General features: G+C 36.7%; 1 protein-coding gene across 4 annotated transcripts in view; it reads left to right on the forward strand.

The window, feature by feature from the left end:
* FHIP1A (FHF complex subunit HOOK interacting protein 1A) overlaps positions 1 to 20,793 on the forward strand; it is a 270,913-nt gene that overhangs the window by 69,939 nt on the left and 180,181 nt on the right. For 3 of the 4 annotated variants that reach the window (XM_055276115.2, XM_063638267.1, XM_063638268.1), the window contains exon 2: positions 3,138 to 3,262. The gene's annotated coding sequence lies outside the window, so the exon portion shown is untranslated. Of the gene's footprint in view, positions 1 to 3,137; positions 3,263 to 5,487; positions 5,595 to 20,793 lie in introns of all 4 variants that reach the window. The other variant, XM_063638266.1, reaches the window with a different exon arrangement.

Consider the following 20,793-nt stretch of genomic DNA (forward strand, 5'->3'; position numbering starts at 1 on the left):
TGGAATCTGTGAAGTTTGTGGACCTGTGTAGAATATTTTGTTCTACTATGGGAGTTTCCACATGTGAATATAATGTATTACCTGTCCCAGTTCAATCCTTTTTGAGAATGAAATTGTTCAATAATTAGCTCATAGTCAGCTTCATGTATTTGAAAACTTATTGAATTGTTTGAAACTTCTCTCTTCATTAGTTGGTTGGTTACTTATCCTCCAGGAAAGCATTTGATTATATTACAGATCAATTAATACAATACTATGGATAATCCACACCTCCTGTATAAATGTGTACCCCACCCACATTTGTTTCTCTGGTGTATGGAGAAATCCATGATGTGGATATTAATTCTCTCTCCCCACCCCAACAAAGTGTTCATTTGGTGGTTTTGCTGTGCTTTTGTGTACTCTCTGCCTATTAGCATATTTCTGAACTTGACATAGTAGAGGTCTAAATTCACTGAATTTATGCCATCTGGAAATGAGCTTTAAATTTTGTTCCTCTGTTGAAATTAGGGATGTGATATAGCTATTACACAGAAGGACTGTGAGCCTGAATTTGATTTTATTATGTGGAGGTAGAATGTTTTGTTAGAAGGAAAGCATTTGCCTGGGGAGAGATTTGAGTGTGACTGAATTGTTAACTGCCAACTTCCCCACTTTTTGGCAGGAGACATATTTTGTTATTAAATGAGATGACAACCAAGAGAATTATCAAGAACCAGTGAATTTTAAGAGAGTTCTTTCAATTTACTTGAATTCCGTTTAACCTTGCTTTCGATGTCATTCTGTGCATTACTGTCAAAGGACTCAGCTTCCTTTGAAGTCATGAAGCGTTGCTGCTGGCGGAATCATGATGGTAAAATATAAGAGTGGTTCTTAGTGAAGCCCTTAACTGATACCCAGCAATGCCTTATTACCTAAGTAAAACCATATGTGTGCGAGTGCCTAAAATTGTAGAGTGTAAGGGGAGGATATATGATAATGGACATTGAGATGGGAGAAGTATTTCTCATGAATTAGGGATGCCCTTTCATAATTCACAAGTTGCAAGATGAGAAAAGTCTTGAAATCACCAGAAAAGCATCTGGCAGCAATCTGTAATTCTTAAGAGGAGGTAAAAGAGCCTGTATCTCTCCAGCACATGATGATAAAACTGTTCATGTAGGATATGGAAGAAGGGGAATTCCGTTACTTGTAAAACCCCTTGCGATTAAATGGCCAGAGATTTGGTTATGAGGTGATACTAGTAGTTCCCAGGTGGTTAATAAATGATTAATTGATTAGACTGAAGAAGGCTGATTTGAAGGTATTGAGGAAATTTGAATATGAAGAATTTGTTTTTTGCATGCAAAATGTTATCCTTTACTTTTCATACTCCACTCTTCTCATGCCTGGCCACTGCTACTCCTGTGCCTAGTTTTGAAGATTTAGGTCACATTGTGTCCCCCCACCCCCATTTTTTCTTTTCACGAAGTATTTGTTGTAAGAAAAGGGACATTCTAAGCCTTTGACACACATACACACATAGGTTAAACACACATACACAACACCTTTTGTAGAGACTTCTAGGGCCATCTTTTATTACATTGGACTATTGCAGAAAAATTATTATGTGAATGAGTGGCTTACCCTTTGGGGCTGGAGAAATCATGGCTATATAGAGATTTCGAAAAGACATATTTGTTTTACAGGACTCTGACTTGAATTGCTCCCCTCAACCCATCTAAAGATAGAAACTATTTTACTTATTATTTATAACTATATCAGAAGAAATTGCATCTTGTTTTTTTCTTTTGCATAAGTAGTAGTGATCATATGTAATTACAACATTGTACCCTGCTTTTTCTTTCTGCTTTGTATTATAAACTACATATTCTCATTTTATTGTAACTCATAACATCTTTCTTTTTTATTTAAAAATTACTTTAAAAAATTGACATAAAATTGTATGTATTATGTACAGCTTGATGTTTTGAAGTATGTTTATATATACATATTATGGAATGAAAAGTTTTTAATGGCCAACAGAATTGTGATTAAGTAAATTGTGTGGTTGTGGCAAATTTAGTTTGTGACAAACTGACTTCCTCAGTTATTGGCATTTAAATTGTTTCCATGTTTATTTTTTATTTTTTTAAAACCCTCAGAGAGGCTTCTTGCACCTACACAAGAAAAAATTGAGGGCAAATCCATAGAGTAAAGTGAAGGCAAGTTTATTAAGAAAGTAAAGGAATAAAAGAATGGCTACTCCATAGGCAGAGCAGCCTGTTTCCATGTTTTAAATTTAAGTACGGTATTTATTATTTCCTTAAAAAATGTACTCTCGGACATTTTCTCTGGCTTCCACTTATTGTGATATCGAATAGTGGCTCCTTGTGGTTTTGTTTAGTATCTATGTTAGCTTCTGGCTAACTGCTAAGGGTTAGTTTCTCTAGATGTTCTTATTGCTGTCTTGGACACCTCTAGGTTTTGTTCTCTGTGTTTCTCCCAGGTAGGATAATTTCCTTGCCAGCTTCTCTTCAAGCTCATGTTTTTCTGGTTGTAAGATAGGCATTAAGCCACACATTTGTGTTACGAAAATTATCTTGCCAGTTAGGCCCGATGATAGGAGATGTGTGTCTAAGACCAAAGTAGACTTTGCCCATTGGATGGCGAAAACCTGAACTTTGAATTGTCAGTATCTAGAGAGGTCAAAGTTACTCAGAAATATTTGGGAATGTGTACATTTTTTGAAATTGTTTCTAAAAAGTTTTTTGTGCTCCTTTCTTTGCTATTTTATATTATGCTATCATTATTATCTTAATATGATGCTGTTGACCCATGGATATGGATTTACTTTCACACTTTTTTTCACTCCTAAAAGAAGCATATAATTGTTTGACATCTCTTATAAGATGGAAGAATCCTTTTCTATTTTCTGTTACCCAGCAGGAGTTTCTCATTTTTGGCTAGCATTCAGATTTCTAAATAAAGATTTGCTTTTTGCTTATTTATTTATTTTTTTATGGTGAAGACAAATGCACACTGGGAGAACCCACTCAGTGTACAACATGTAGTGGTAAATGGGAGCAGAGAAAAAATAGAGATACTCAGATTGGATTTTGCAGTTTATTAATTATTATTTTTATTCTTCTTCATAGATTTTTAAAGTCTTCTTCTAGGGGTTTCCAGCAGAGCCAAATGTGAGAGAAATCTTTCCGCTTCTCTGAAGAGTGAAGTGAGCAAATACAACCCAGCAGTAGGTTATTGAAGACAGCAGCCCCAGGTAATGTCTTCTTTTCTCATTATTATTGACATATGTTCAGTAATGCTCAATAATATGTTATACTTTTTTTTTTTAAAGCAAGTCTACTTGAACTTACACATCCAAGTGAACATTATCTTGTTTAAAATGTCTTAGGGAGAGGCTGTACTCTATCCTCTATGCGAAGCATTTAAAAAATCTTTTCTTAAGAACTGCATCTTGACCCTTTGGTAGCATTCTTCTAAACATCCTATGTTCTCTGGTGGCAAATATCAACCTTGTAAGGATATACTTAGAAAATAGTCTAAACTCATTTAGAGCTTGGGTGATGATCATACCTGGGGTTGTCTAATTTTGATCAAAACCAAGAAGGAGCAATAACATAAGGAAACCAATTTTTCTTTTTGTAATTTGTGATTTGAAGACTCATACACTGTATTGAAAATAAATTCTAAGAAGTGACTCTGAGTTTCAGCAATGGTAGTATTGTTAAAATAACCCTAAAACCTAAAGTATAATAAAAAAAAAAAAAAGAAAAAAATAATTGTTCAGGCTTCATAATTTACAGAGGCATGTACTATTTATTTGACTGTATAAATGTTGATTTTCTTATTAAAATCAAGAAGTCAATCTGTTAGTATTGTAGAAGAGTTCCTATGTTAATCAGAAACTTCCTTATTAGATATACCTCTAATGCTTTATAATTTGCCTCTATAAATGATCTTCTTGTGGGGGTGGGGGGGGGTGTTTTGCAGTATTTCCCTAAGTGTTACTAGAGTGCTTGCTAAAAATACACATTAAAAATTTCATATTAGTAGGCCTGAAACTAGTGTATCAAAATCAGAATCAGAATGGTAGGGGCAGGACTTGGGAATCTGCATATTGCAAGTGAATGTCAACAGAGATTGACACCCTGCTCCAATAAAATCAGACCTCTACCTAGGATCTTTGTATTTTAAAAAATTTAGTGCAACTTATTGTGTAGACACAAAGGAGCTATTTATGATTGTGTGCTTTTCTGGGAAGAGTGGGGGGAAGGGAGGCTTAGGGAAAGATTTGTTAAAGGATCCGAAATTACAGCTAGATAGGAGAAATAAGTTCTCCTGTTCTATACCATGGTAGGATGACTATAGTTAACTATCTAGCTGTAATTTTGTATCCTTTAAGAAATCTCTCCCTAACCTTCCCTTCCCCCTAGTCTTCCAAGTCTATCATTTTAGAGACAGTTTAAGATAAGGAAAAGAAAAGCTGATAATCATAAATAGCTGTTTTATGTCCATGTAGGAATTCTTAAGAAGTTCTATTTCTAATTAAGGTATTTCAGGAACAAAGTGGTATTGCATAAATTTGGAGCTCATTTTAGACTAAGATTTAATAATTGTTAATAGGCATTGAGCCTGTATTTAAGTTTTATGTTAGTCATTTGTTGGGTAATGACTTCTTAAATTTGGGATTTGACTCTGATGAACTCTGAGTTTTGGTCTTAAGGTTGGAATGTGTGTGTGTGTATCCTCTGTTACAGGGCTTTTCCCAGTTAACTCCAACCAATGAGAGCTCCTCTGATGTTTTAGGGAGCTTTAATTTCAAGGTCCTTAGCAGAATCAACATTCTTATGATAAAGAATTAGCCACTCATGAATCCTGGGGATAATCTATAGTCGTTTACAACCATTCACCTGTCTGTAGAGCAGAAGTTGTTTGGAACATGTTCTTGCCTCTTAGCTCTAGAAAGCAGCATGAGTGATAGAATGATATTTATACTGGTTTGGAAAAGGTCAGAAACCAAATATTGTTGCCTTAGATGTGAGGTTATTTTGAGTTGTGCAGGAAACTTTGGGAGTGGGGTGTGAAGAGTACAAAAGCAAATATATGTAAAAGGGAAGGCCTGGCAAGGATACTAAGAAGGTAGAGGGAGTAGCTTAGGTGGTTGTAGGACTGACTTGGATAATGAAAGGATGTAACACTTGGGTGTATTGGTTTCTTCCGAGGAAATGATGGTGGATACTAAAGGTAGCATAACAAGGACCACCCAAGTGGAAAATGGGTTTGAAGATGGACTCTGAAAGCTTGAAGACAGTATGATGCAAAATGTGTATGATAGTCCTCAGGAGAAGCCGTCAGTAGAATTCATCTGTTATGAAATTTGGTTGTGTTCTTAGAACAGTGAGACAAATAGCAGGTGGATAGAGGCAATTACAGATATTCTGAGCTGTTGAGATAATTGTATATTTGAATATGCTATTTCAGGGTTAAAAGTCATCTACATGAGAAAAGAAGAGCAGTTATGGCAGCATTAGAAGGCTCTCCTTTCTAATGTAATGCCAAGAATGTCTGAGTCATGCAGAATTGGGATGGTAAGTGAGGAATGTTTCTCTGTGGCTTCCCTGGCTTTGTGTGGGGAGCCAGTGGGAAGCCATTTTCAAAAGTGGTTTTGAATAAAAATCTAGCCCCCAAACTGTTTTAGTAAATAACACAAAAATATACCTAAAAAGTGACTTGTTAGGGTCAAATAATCAAGCCACCTACATAATGCTATAAATCTGAAATTTGTTCGTTTTGCACATATCTTTTCATAATTTTATCGATTTTTAAATTATAATCTATCTCTGCCTTCTTTTGTAAATTTAGTCTTTTTAATTAATTCATCCATTTTGGTCTCTTCACATATTCTATGACCCTTATAATTTCTTTCTAGCATAGTTTGGATCTTTTCCATTTTTTTTTTTTTGTCTGTTCTAATTGACCAGAATGGCTTAAAATAAATATGTATAATTTATGTTTGGTCATGTTTTCCATTTCATTTTTAACATCATTTCTGAAATACCCTTGTCTTGGTCTTTAAGTATATAGTGCCACACTGAACTGATGTACTCAGAGAAAAGTCTCTAACAACTCTAGTCTAGACTAGAGGTTCTCAAAGTGCGGTCCCCAGATGAACAGTGCAAACTTCACCTGGGAACTTGTTGGAAATGTAAATTCTTGGGCTGAATCAGAAGCCCAGAGGGTGGAGCTCAGAGTTTTTTTTTTTTTTTTTTGGAGACAGGTCCTCACTCTGGTTGCCCAGACTAGAGTGCAGTGGCACATTCTTGGCTCACTGAAGCTTTGACCTCCCGGCTCAAATGATCCTCCCACTTCTGCTTTCTGAGTAGCTGGGATGACACGCACCTGCCACCATGCCTGGCTAATTTTTTTATTTTTTGTAGACACGGGTTTCACCATGTTGCCCCACCTTCTTGAACGCCTGAGTTCAAGCAAACTGCCTGCCTTAGCCTCCCAAAGTGTTGGGATTACAGGTGTGGGCCACTGTGCCTGGCTGAGGTTTATATTTAACAAGCCCTCTAGGTCAGCAGTCTCCAACCTTTTGGCACCAGGGACTGGTTTTGTGGAAGACAGTTTTTCCATGGATGACAGGGATGGCGTGGCTTGAGAATAAACTGTCCCACCTGAGATCATCAGGCGTTAGTTAAATTCTCATAAGGAGTGTGCAACCTAGATCCCTCACATGTGCACTTCACAATAAGGTTTGCGCTCCTATGAGAATCTAATGCCACTGCTGATCTAACAGGAGGTGGAGCTCAGGAAGTAAAGCTCACCCACTGCTCACCTCCTGCTTGGTGGCTTGGTTCCTAACAGGCCAGAGACTGGCACCAGTCTGGGTCTCGGAGGTTGGGGACCCCTGCTCTAGGTGATTCTGATATGTGCTATTGTGCAAGCCATTTATTTTTTCTTGTCCTTGGTCTCCTGAGCAGATACATTATGGGTTCTCAAACTATGTGCACATGAATCATCTGGTAAGCTTATTTTAGACATTTCAAGAAGCAGAGAATTTTTCCTGACCACATACCAAGAGATTTTGATTCAATACGTCTTGGATAACTCAGTTTATGTGCATTTTAACGAGCTCTCCAAAGTAGTTCTCATATCTATGATCTGGATTAAATGGATATCTCTCACTTTCTTCAAGCCCAAAATTGATGTGATTTTAAATGGCTTTTTGGGTTTAGTAACTGAAAACTTGGGACCAGAAATTTATTTGTAAAATGCAGTTTGGATTATTTTTTGCTGAAGCCAGATTATGTTCTGATTTCTTTCCTTGAAAAATATTTTCTTGCGGGGCGTGGTGGCTCACGTCTGTAATCCCAGCACTTTGGGAGGCTGAGGCGGGCGGATCACCTGAGGTCGGGAGTTCGAGACCAGCCTGACCAACATGGTGAAACCCCATCTTTACTAAAAATACAAAAATTAGCCGGGCATGGTGTCAGGCACCTGTAATCCCAAGCTACTCTGGAGGCTGAGGCAGGAGAATCACTTGAACCTGGGAGGCAGAGGTTGCAGTGAGCCAAGACTGCACCACTGCACTCCAGCCTAGGCAACAAGAGCAAAACTCCATTTAAAAAAAAAAAAGAAAAATATTTTCTTGCCTACTATGTAATATTTTTCTGAGGCTTCTCCTTCTTGGTAAGGAAAAGAGCCTTTGGCCCTTATAAACTTGGAGATTTCATTATGCAGTTCTTCTAGGTAATTCTTTCAAATAGTAAACCTTAAAACACTATTGTAGGGAATGCCACTTTTTATTGACATGCATCTTTTTGTCCCTGCCCTTTATTTCTTATCTTTAAGCCTGTTCTCTGTGGATGATGGTATATTTTCCTCATCTCAATGTCATTCATATTTTTGTTTTTTTCTTTAGTTTTATGGTACTTCTTTATTAGAAGAATCGTTTGTGAATCTTCCTCTTCTTTTCAGTCTTTTTTTTCTCTGTTCATCCCTTGGATTTAGGAAATTTCCAAGCTTTTTCTTCTTTCCACATCTCACCCACATGTTCTTCCCTCAGGGCCTGCTTTTTCATGTTGGCTAGAAACTTGCTCAGACATCACCTTAGCATCCACCTTATAAAGTAGCATCCGACTCCCACAACTCTCTCCTAAGCTAGACCCGGATGTCCCACAGTCAGGTCAGGTTATCATGTCTGGCATTGAACTCATTGTTCTTCACACCTGAAATCCGTGCCTTCTTTCGTATTCCCTGTATTGGTGAATGGCATCACCATCAGCCATCAACCAAATGTAGCTAACATTTATCAGGTATTTCCTGTGTGCCAGGCACTATTCTAAGATCTTCCATGTAATTCCTTACAAAATCCTTTGAGATACATTCTATTATTTTTCTCATCGTACAAATAAGGAAACCGAACCACATAGAGTTTAAGAAATTATCTCAAGGTCACAAAAGTATTAATTAATGGAGATGGAATTCAAGCCAGGCTGTCTGGTTCTAGAGCATGTAGTCCTAATTACTGTGCTTTGCTGCCTTTCTTTTTCAGTAGCTCAAGCCAGAAATCTAGGATTATCCTTTACTTCATTCTCTTCCCTCTGCATATCTGCTTGGGACTCTTGAGTTCACCTACTAAATCTCTCTTAAAACTACACTCCTGCTTCTCTACATTCCGTTGTAAGAGTTCTGGTCCAGACCTTCATCATCTCTCTTCTCAACTACTATAATTGGTGTTTTCTTTCCATTCATTTATGTTATGGCTAGTGTATTCTGATCATGACACTCCTCTGCATTCACCAGTGCAGCTCCTCCACAATCAGTCATCCATTGTGGGCAGTGCTTCTCTTTTATCCATATGTGCAGGTTTGTTATATGGGTATATTGTGTGATGCTGAGGTTTGGGGTATAAATGGTCCTGTCACCTAGGTAGTGAGCATAGTACCCAATAGGTAATTTTTCAGCTCTTTCCCAGTGGGGAAACAGCTAATTCCACCACCCGCAACACCCTGGCTAACCAGAGGTCATGAGTCTGTCTATGTGACAGCTTCACAGCTAGCATAACCAGCATTGGAGAAAACCAGTGCACTAAACAAAACTAAAACCAAGGACTCCCACAGAGTCCACTTTACTCCCCTCCCACTTCCACCAGAGCAGGTTCAGGTATCCAGGCTAGGATACCTGAAGATGGATCACATCACAGGACTCTTTGCAGACATTCCCCAGCACCAGCCCCGAGCCTGGTAGGCCTACTGGGTGGATAGATAACAATCACTGCGGTCTGTCTCTCAGGAGCCCCATGTCTAGGGGAAGGGGGAGAGCACCACATCAAGGGATCACCCTGTGGGACAAAAAAATCTGAACAGCAGCTCTTGAGTTCCAGATCTTTCCACTGAAACAGTCTCCCCAAATAAGAAGGAACCAGAAAAGGGATTCTGGTAATATGACAGAATGTGATCCCCAAAAGATCACAAGCTACCCAGCAATGAATCCAAACCAAGAAGAAATCTCTGAATTGCTAGATGAAGAATTCAGAAGGTTGATTATTAATATACTCAAGGGCACACCAGAGAAAGGTGAAAACCAACTTAAAGAAATTAAAAAAAATACAGAATATTGATGAAAAAGTCTCCAGAGAAATAGGTATCATAAAGAAAAGATAATCATAACTTCTGGAAATGAAAGACACACTTCGAGAAATGCAAAATACACTGGAAAGTTTCAGCAGTAGACTTGAACAAGTAGAAAGAACTTCAGACCTTGAAGACAAGGCTTTTGAATTAACCATCTGACAAAGACTAAGAAAAAAAGAATAAAAAAAATGAACAAAGTCTCCAAGAAATTTGAGATAATGTTAAATGACCAAACATAATAATTGGTATTCCTAAGGAATAAAAAAAAATCTAAAAGTTTGGAAAACTTATTTGAGGGAATAATCAAGGAAAACTTCCCTGGTCTTGCTAGAGATCTAGACATCCAAATATAAGAAGCTCAGAGAACATCTGGGAAATTCATTGCAAAAATTTCATGACCTAGGCACATAGTCCTCGGGTTATCTAAAGTCAAGACAAAGAAAAGAATCTTAAGAGCTGTGAGGCAAAAACATCAGGTGACCTATAAAGGAAAACCTATCAGATTAACAGCAGATTTCTCAGCAGAAACCCTGCAAGCCAGAAGGGATTGGGATCCCACCTTTAGCTTCCTTAAACAGAATAATCATCATCCAAGAATTTTGTATCCAGTGAAACTAGGCTTCAAAACTGAAGGAGAGATAAACTCTTTTTCACACAAATGCTGAGAGAACTTGCCACTACCAAGCAAGCACTACAAGAAATGCTAAGAGGAGTTCTAAATCTTGATGCAAAACCTCAACATACACCAAAATAGAACCTCCTTAAAGCATAAATCTCACAGGGCCTATAAAACAATAACACAATGAAAAAAACAGAAGGTATTCAGGCAGCAACTAGCATGATGAATAGAGCAGTACCTCGTATCTCAATACTAACGTTGAATGTAAATAACCTAAATGCTCCATTTAAAAAATACAGAATGGCAGAATGGATAAAAATCCACCAACCAAGTATCTGCTGTCTTCAAGAGACTCACCTAACACAGAGGACTCACATAAACTTAAGGTAAAGGGGTAGAAAAAGATATTCCATGTAAATGGAAACGTAGAAACCAAAAGCAAGCAGGAGTAGCTATTCTTATATCAGACAAAACAGACTTTAAAGCAACAACAGTTAAAAAGGACAAAGGGGAACATTATATAATGATGAAAGAATTAGTCCAGCAGGAAAATATCACAATTCTAAATATATATGCACCTAACAGTGGAGCTCCCAAATGTATAAAACAATTACTACTAGACCTAAGAAATGAGATGGCAACACAATAATAGTGAGGGACTTCAGTACTCCACTGACAGCACTAGACAGTTCATCAAGACAGAACGTCAACAGAAAAACAGTGGTTTTAAACTATACCTTAGAACAAATGGACTTAACAGATATTTACAGAACATTCCACCCAACAACTGCAGAATATACATTCTTTTCATCAGCCCATGGAACATTCTCGAAGATAGACTATAAGGCCACAAAACAAGTCTCAATAAATTTAAGAAAATTGAGCTGGGCGCAGTTGCGTAATGCCAGCACTTTGGGAGGCTGAGGCGGGTGGATCACCTGAGGTCAAGAGTTTGATAACAGCCTGATCAATATGGTGAAACCCCATCTCTACTAAAAATACAAAAATTAGCTGGGTGTTGTGGTGTGTGCCTATAGTCCCAGCTACTTGGGTTGTTGAGACAGAAGAATTGCTTGAATCTGGGCAGCATAGGTTGCAGTGAGCTGAGATCGTGCCATTGCACTCCAGCCTGGGTGACAGAGTGAGACTCCATCTCAAAAAAAAAAAAAAAAAAGAAAATTGAAATTATATCAAGTACTCCTCACTCAGACCACAGTGCAATAAAATTGGAAATTAATTCCAAGAGGAACCCTCAGCACTATACAAATACATGGAAATGAAATAATCTGCTCCTGAATGATCTTTGGGTCAACAATGAAATCAACATGGACATTAACAAATTCTTTGAACTGAACCACAATAGTGACAACTGATCAAAACCTCTGGGATATAGCAAAAGTGATGCTAAGAGGGAAGTTCATAGCAACTAAATGTCTACATCAAAAAGTCTGAAAGAGCACAAATAGATAATCTAAAGTCACTTCAAGAAACAAGAACAAACAAAAACAAACTGGAGAAACAAGAACAAACCAAATCCAAACCCAGCAGAAGAAAAGAAGTAACAAAGATTGGAGCAGAACTAAATGAAACTGAAACAAACACAAAAAGGCAAAAGATAAATGAAACAAAACTTGGTTCTTTAAAAAGATAAACAAAATTGATAGATCATTAGATTAACCAAGAAAAGAAGATCCAAATAAGCTTAATCTGAAATGAAATGGGAGCTACTACAACCGATACCACAGAAATACAAGAGATTATTCAAGGCTACTATGAACACCTTTATGGCTTCAGACTAGAAAACCTAGAGGAAATGGATAAATTCCTGGACACATGCAACCCTCCTGTATTAAACCAGGAAGAAATAGAAACTCTGAACACACCAATAACAAGTAGTGAGATTGAAACAGTAATAAAAAAATTGCCATCAAAAAAGTCCAGGAACAGATGGATTTACAGCTGAATTCTATTAGACATTCAAAGAAGAATTGCTACCAATCCTACTGAAATGATTCCAACAGAGAAAGAGGGAATCCTCCCTAAATCATTCTGTGAAGCCAGTATTTCCTAATACCAAAATCAGGAAAGAACATAACAAAAAAAAGAAAACTACAGACCAATATCCCTGATTAACATAGATGCAAAAATCCTTAACAAAATACCAGCTAACTGAATCCAACAGCATATCAAAAAGATAGTGTACCATGATCAAGTGGATTTCATACCAGGGATGCAGGATTGGTTTAACATACGCAAGTCGATAAATGTGATATACCACATAAACAGAATTAAAAACAAAAATTATGTGATCATCTCAATAGATGCAGAAAATGCATTTGACAAAATCCAGCATCGCTTAATGATTAAAACCCTTTGCAGAATCAACACTGAAGGGACATACCTTAAGTTAATAAAAGCCATCTATAACAAACCCACAGCCAACATTATACTGAATGGGGAAAAGTTGAAAGCATTCCCCCTGAGAACCGGAACAAGACAAGGAAGCCCACTTTCACCACTTCTATTCAGCATAGTACTGGAAGTCTTAACCAGAGCAATCAGACAAGACAAAGAAATAAAGGGCATCCAAATTGGTAAAGAGGAAGTCAAATTGTCCCTGTTTACTGATGACAGAATTGAATGCTTAGAAAACCCTAAAAACACCTCCAAAAAGCTCTTTATAGATTCTGGATATTAGATCTTTGTTAGATGCATAGTTTGCAAATATTTTCTTCCATTCTGTAGTTTGTTTATTTACTCTGTTGATAGTTTTTTTGCTGTGCAGTTGCAATTGCTTTTGGTGCCTTTGTCATGAAATCTTTGCCAGGGCCTGTATCCAGAATGATATTTCCTGGGTTATCTTCCAGTGTTTTTATAGTTTTAGGTTTTACATTTAAGTCTTTAATTCACCTTGAGTTGATTTTTGTATATGGTATAAGGAAGAAGTCCAGCTCCAATCTTCTGTATATGGCTAGCTAGTTATGCCAGCACCATTTATTGAATAGGGAGTCCTTTTCCCATTACTTGTTTTTGTCAACTTTGTTGAAGATCAGATGGTTGTAGATGTATGGCTTTATTTCTAGCCTCTCTATTCTGTTACATTGGTCTGTGGTCTGTTTTTGTACTAGTACCTTGCTGTTTTGGTTATTGTAGCCTTGTAGTATGGTTTAAAGTCTGGTAACATGATGCTCCAACTTTGTTCTTTTTGCTTAGAATTTCCTTGGCCATTTGGGCTTTTTTGAGGTTTCATATTAATTTTGAAATACTTTTTTCTAATTTTATGAAGAATGTCATTGGTAGTTTGACAGGAATAACATTGAATCTGTAAATTGCTTTGGACAGTATGGCCATTTTAACAATATTTATTCTTCCTCTCCATGAGCATGGAATGTTTTTCCATTTGTTTGTGTCATCTCTGATTTCTCTGAGAAATTTACAGTGACGATTTTGGACTTCTCATTGTAGAGATCTTTCACCTTCCTGGTTAGCTGTATTCCTAGGTATTTTTCTTTTTGTGGCTATTGTGAATGGCATTGTATTCTTGCTTTGGCTTTCAGCTTGGATGTTGTTGGTGTGTGGAAATGCCACAGTTTTTTGTACATTAATTTTGTATCCTAAAACTTGGCTGTTTATCAGATTTAGGAGCTTTTGGGCAGAGACCGTGGGATTCTTTGGGTATAGAATCATATTGTGTGCAGAGATAGTTTGACTTCCTCTCTCCTTGGATTATGCTCCTGATTTTATAAAATTGATCAAATTATTAGAAAGTATAGAAAAAAGACTGGAAAGGGGCCAAGTGCGGTGGCTCACCCCTGTAATCCCAGAACTTTGGGAGGCCAAGGCGGGCAGATCATCTGAGGTCAGGAGTTCAAGACCAGCCTGGCCAACATGACGAAACTCTGTCTGTACTAAAAATAAAAAATTAGCTGGTTGTGGTAGCACACGCCTGTAGTCCCAGCTACTCGGGAGGCTGAGGCACAAGAATCACTTGAACCCGGGAGGCAGAGGTTGCAGTGAGCCGAGATTGTGCCACTGCACTGCAGCCTGGGTGACAGAGTGAGACTGTTTCAAAAAAAAAAAAAAGTAAAGAAAAGAAAAAAGACTGGAAAGAAAGATATTGAAGTTTTAAAAGTGGTTTGTCTCTCATGTTGGTGCTATGAGTGATTTTTATTATCTTTTTGTTTGCTATATATTCTTTTTTTTTTTTGAGATGGAGTTTCTCTCTTGTTACCCAGGCTGGAGTGCAGTGGTGTGATCTCGGCTCACTGCAACCTCCACCTCCCAGGTTCCAGCAATTATCCTGCTCCAGCTTCCCAAGTACCAGGGATTACAGGCATGTGCCACCATGCCTGACTAATTTTTCTATTTTTAGTAGAGACAGGGTTTTGCCATGTTGGCCAGGCTGATGTTGAACTCTTGACCTCAGATGATCCTCCCGCATTGGCCACCCAAACTGCTGAGATTACAGGCATGAGCCACTGTGCCTGGCCTATATATTTTTTTCTTACAATGGTTATATATTGTTTTATGATTTAAAAATACTGTTAAAAATAAATAATATGTCTACTGTTTTGATGATCAGCTGCTGCTTTGCTATTTAGGGTCTCAGCATCAAAGCTGAAATTTTAATATTGATGTTTTAATCAAGGAAGAATAAGCCCATGGCATATATATCCTATAGGATTTGGGATTTACATATTGGACATGTTTTCCTGCATTTGTTTAGAGATATTTCCTCCTTTTTATTCTAGTAATTTAGATCTCACCTAATGGAATCTAGTAAATTAAATAAAAGATTACATATATATTTATATATTTATATATATTTATATATTTTTATATATATTTATATATTTATATATATATTTATATATATTTATATATATATTTATATATTTTTATATATTTATATATATTTATATATTTATATATATATTTATATATTTATATATTTATATATATATTTATATATTTATATATATTTATATATTTATATATATATTTATATATATTTATATATATATATTTATATATATATTTATATATATTATATATATTTATATATATTTATATATATTTATATATATTTATATATATATTTATATATATTTATATATATTTATATATATTTATATATATTTATATATATTTATATATATTTATATATATATTTATATATATTTATATATATTTATATATATTTATATATATTTATATATTTATATATATATTTATATATATTTATATATATTTATATATATATTTATATATATTTATATATTTATATATATTTTTATATATTTATATATATTTATATATTTATATATATTTTTATATATTTATATATATTTATATATTTATATATTTATATATATTTATATATTTATATATTTATATATATTTATATATATATTTATATATATATATTTTTTTCTTTCTTTGTGTGGCATTTGTTGTAGCTGTTGAAAACAAAAGCACCACAAAGCTTAAAAGCTTAAATACTCATATTCGGTAGCTTGATTGTGGTATACCCTTTGTAGTCCTGTGGCTGCTTTTAGCATCACTATTTCCAGGGCAATCCTGATATGAATATATATTTGTTTTTAGAGGGAAAGCTGAGAAGATTGTGGCACATTTGTGCTCTCATGTAGTTGACCCTTAGGAAAGATAAAGTGTCCCACTGCCCTATTTCATATTCACAGACCCTATAGTCAGGAATAGATTAAATTTATTTATTTATTTATTAATTATTTGAGATAGAGTCTCACTCTATCACTCAGGCTAGGGTGCAGTGGCACAATCTCAGCTCACTGCATTCTCCATTCCCCCGGCTCAAGTGATTGATTTTCCCATCTCAGTCACTCTAGTAGCTGGGACCACAGGAGCATACCACCACGTCCAGCTATTTTTTTTGTGTGTGTTTTTGGTAGAGATGAAGTCTCACCATGTTTCCCAGGCTGGTTTTGAACTCCTGAGCTCAAGCTGTATGCCCACTTTGGCCTCCCAAAGTGCTGGGATTACAGGCTTGAGCCACTGCACTTGGCCAGGAATAGATTAATTATAGAGCTGTATTCCAGAATGCTAGATAAAGAGAGCAAGTATGAAAAACATGTTAAATATAAGCCAAAAGAAACATATAAATATAATATAAATATGAACCAAAAGATACAATAAAAACAAACAAATCCTGAGAGCAACAATATATAGCTGGGAATTTTGGGACCTGGGGATGGGAATGCAAGGTTTAGATTATGTTTAGCGGGAAAAAGGCAGATTCATGTAAACCTTTTAGAGTGGTTTTCCTTAGGCTGTTTGAGAATGAGCAAAACTTTCTAATGTAAAAACATACTTCAGAATGCTACAAGATTCTGCCTCTAATTCTGTTATTTCTTAACTGAGAAAATAATATTGATAGAAAGTTACTTAAACTCTAATCATACTGTTAAATAAATCCATATTTTGCTAAATATGACATTATCTGTATGCCATCTATATCTATTTGAAGAGTGGGAATTAGTCTAATGTAGATTTCCTCAAACTATCTATGGCCCATGAACCAAATTTGGCCAGTCACCTATTTTTTTATGGCCCACTAACTAAGAATAGTTTTTAGATTTTTAAATAGTTGGGAAAAAAAGACAAGGAATAGGCATATTGAATGTATGTATCTTGCAAAACTTAAAATATTTACTCTCTGGCCTCTTATAGGAGAAGTTTATCAACTTGTAGTCTAAAGCGATTGTCACAACCAGGGGTGATTTTTGCCTCCAGAGGATATTTAGCAATGTGTTATTTTTGATTGTCACAACTTTGTGTGTGTGTGCACATGCACACACATGCTAGTGGCAATCAGTAGGTAGAAGCCAGAGATGCTGCTGACCATGCACAGAAAGGCCCCCAGCAACAAAGAATTATCTGAGCCAAAATGTTGACAAGCATTGTCCTTGACCATGCTTTATTTAGGCTCCTCTGAGCCCTCTTCTCGACTCAGCCATGACTTGTGGCCCCATCCTGTCTTTAGTCTGTCTAGCTAAGTTTTAGCGAGAATTCTGCTAAATCGGTTTGGTGAGAATCCTCCAACTGTTGATACCTGATCAGATTTGATATCAGATCAAATTCTTCATCCCCCAAAGTTGATATCTGATCACTCTGGCCTGCTTTCAGCAAGAATCCTGTTTGTCAGATTATCAAGAATTCCCCTACCCTCAAATGTCTCCTCTTAGTAATATTCCATCCACTGACCCCCTCTCTCTGCTCATTGGCTGTAATTCCCATCTATGTTTTTTGTATTCAGAGTTGAGCCCCTGATCTCTCTGATCTGTTGTGGTAATCTTGATACCTGTTGCAGTAGTCCTAAATAAAATCTTTCTTACTGTTTTAACAATTGTCAGACTAATTGTTTCTTTAAGAGTGTCATTAGTGCAGAGATTGAGGAACCCTGGGCTAAAGTAATGTTTGGTACCCATATGAATTCAGGGACTACCTCTACAAATGACTGCAGCAACTTTCTTCCCTTCTGGGGTTCCAGTGTTAGGGAAGGGGAACTGACCAACACAAACATGTAATAGGGAACAATTGTCTTAAGGCCTTGGAAGAGGCAAGTTGTAGAGATATTTTACCCCAACATCTCCAGGGTAGGGGAGGGCGGTTTGGATAGGGGTAGCTGTGCTGTGTTTGGCCCTCACTCTACTCCCTGGGTATCCTTAAAAATGAAATATGGGCCAGGCACGGTGTCTCACGCCTGTAATCCTAGCACTTTGGGAGGCCAAGGTGAGCAGATCACAAGGTCAGGAGATCGAGACCATCCTGGTTAATACGGTGAAACCCCATCTCTACTAAAAATACAAAAAATTAGCCGGGCATGGTGTCGGGTGCCTGTAGTCCCAGCTACTAGGGAGGCTGAGGGAGGAGAATGGTATGAACCCAGGAGGCAGAGCTTGCAGTGAGCCGAGATCGCGTCACTGCCCTCCAGCCTGGGCGACAGAGCAAGACTCCGTCTCAAACAAGAAAAAAATATATGAAATATGGTTGATTCTCTGTCTAGGGGGATTTCATCATCAACCTCCCTTCCTCCTTATTGTTTTTCTGCCTGTTGGTATCTTCATTAAAAGATGAAGGCTTGCAGTCTTCAATTTAAGGTAAAATACAGAAAGGCAAATGTATGAGCTTGTTAAGACAGATTTAAACAGTTATTAAGCAATGAATAGAAGTGATTATATCTGCCCTGGTTCTCATTTAGAGGTGTGGTTGAAGAGAAGAAGAGAGCACATGGGGTCTGAAAATGTGTATCTATATTTTGGGCTAGAAATTAGGGAGGTTAGAGATCTTCATTAGTGGATGAGAGTCAAGAGAAAGCTAAAGACAAAGGAAAAATTTCAAAGCTGTGACTTGACTCACCCTTCTTATATGCCTGAGTCCCAGAACCTTTTTTTTTGCCTATTGTTTCCTAAGAATTGGAGCCCTGAAGCCTATTCTGTCTATGTGGCTTTGAAATTAACTAAAGCTTTCTTTTCTGGGCTAAAAACTGGATCCTGTGGCCTACCTATTAGTCTCAATTTTTCTTATTTTTATGTGAAGCCACATCTGCTCAGTACAAGTTTAGCCTGGTGATCTGAACCACTCTACCTGATGATTCCAGTTGTTGTACATCTTGAACTTTCCTTGCCTATGTTATTCCTGACCAGGTTCTGAAACATGATTTCGTGAAGTAAGCATAGTTACACACTGGCCGCAAAGTCCTTGTGCATGCCAGTTGAACTTATGTCTGCATCCCTGTATTAGTCCATTCTCATGCTGCTAATAAAGACATACCTGAGACTGGGTAATTTGTAAAGGAAAGAGGTTTAATTAACTTACAGTTCAGCATGGCTGGGGAGGCCTCAGGAAACTTAACAATCGTCGTGGAAGGGGAAGCAAACACGTCCTCCTTCACATGATGGCAAGAAGGAGAAGTGCAAAAGGGGGAAAAGCCTTTTATAAAACCATCAAATCTCATGAGAACTCATTCACTATCATGAGAACAGGATGAGGGTAACCGCCCCCCATGATGAAATTACCTTTCACCAGGTCCCTCCCATGACACGTGGAGATTATGGGAACTACAATTCAAGATAAGATTTGGGTGGTGACACAGCCAAACCATATGAGTCCCCCTCCATTCTCCACATAGATTCTACTTTTTTCTCAATTTCTTCTGGAAGTCTTTCATTTTAATAATTGGAAGTCATTAGAGCAGACCCTGCTACTGTTTATAGGTCTTTGACTATTGTCAGGTAGAATATTTGCACACGGATATTATGGCCACTATCAGGCCTTTGTTAGAGACTGTTTTGATGACATGTAATTGACAACATAGAAAATGTCCACAGGACATGGGGAAATTTTAAACTTTGGGTGGAGAAAGGAAGGATATTTGTGCTTAGCAGAATAGGGGACTTTATGGCCACTCTTTAATTTTCTAGGCCTCAAAAAGACCATTTAGGTGTCCTGGCAACTCAATAAAAGAAGGCAACTATCTGTTAAGTAACTAGGTAGAATCTACTAATTTACTATTTGTTATTAAGTTCATAGATAAAGAGAATTCTCTTTTTTATTCTTGGATTGTATTGAGGTCAGCCATTCTCAAAAAAAAAAAAAGACTTTGGACAACCTGCCTGGGTTTGAATCCTGCCCCCTGCCCCATGTCACTTGGGGCAAGTTACTTATCTTCTCCCTGCCTCAGTTTCTTCAGTGATAAAGTTGGGAAAATAATAGTCTACATACCTCATAGGGTTGTTGTGAGGACTATGTTTATTTATATGTCAAGTAATTTAAGCAGTGCAGGCCACATTGTAACTGCTATTGAAGCCTAAGGTACTATTGATAGTATTCATTGTGGTCTTAGAGTTAAGGCCCTAATCTAGCCAAAGATATTTTTAGATCATTCCAGGAAATATGTTCAGACATTTCCAGGAAAAAAAGCCTAATCCTAATTCTTTGAAATACCTTAAATCAGAAAGATAAATGAAATTGTTGGAGGTGTTAAGTTATATATTTTTCAGATAGGTTACTCATCATGGACACACCAGCATATACTTTTATGTTTAAAGTATTTTTAGCTGACAAAAATTGCCGATGCACTGAAAAGTACTGCTGTGTTGGTTAAAATGGCACTCGTTTAAATTCAAGTTTCACTGTACAAATATTGATTTTCTGAAAAGCATAGGAGTGAAGCTCCCTGTGGGATTTAGATTGGGCATAGATAATAAAATACTCTGTTTGAATTTTGGTGATATCAGCAGTAATAAAGGCAATATAAACACCCACATTTAGGTTATTTTATAAAATAAACTTGCCATATATGGAGGGGGCAATTTTCCATCATTTTGTTAGGCAGACATGAGTTCAGAAGATTAGACATTTCAAATAAACATACTTATACTATTTGGATGTATAGAAACAGACATACAGAACTCTCAAATGAAATTTGCTTTCCTAAAATACCAATAGAAATTCCTAAAACTCTATCTTCACATTTATCTTCAAAATGAC

This window comes from Symphalangus syndactylus, chromosome 4, assembly GCF_028878055.3.
Source record: "Symphalangus syndactylus isolate Jambi chromosome 4, NHGRI_mSymSyn1-v2.1_pri, whole genome shotgun sequence".
NCBI classification, from domain to species: domain Eukaryota; kingdom Metazoa; phylum Chordata; class Mammalia; order Primates; family Hylobatidae; genus Symphalangus; species Symphalangus syndactylus.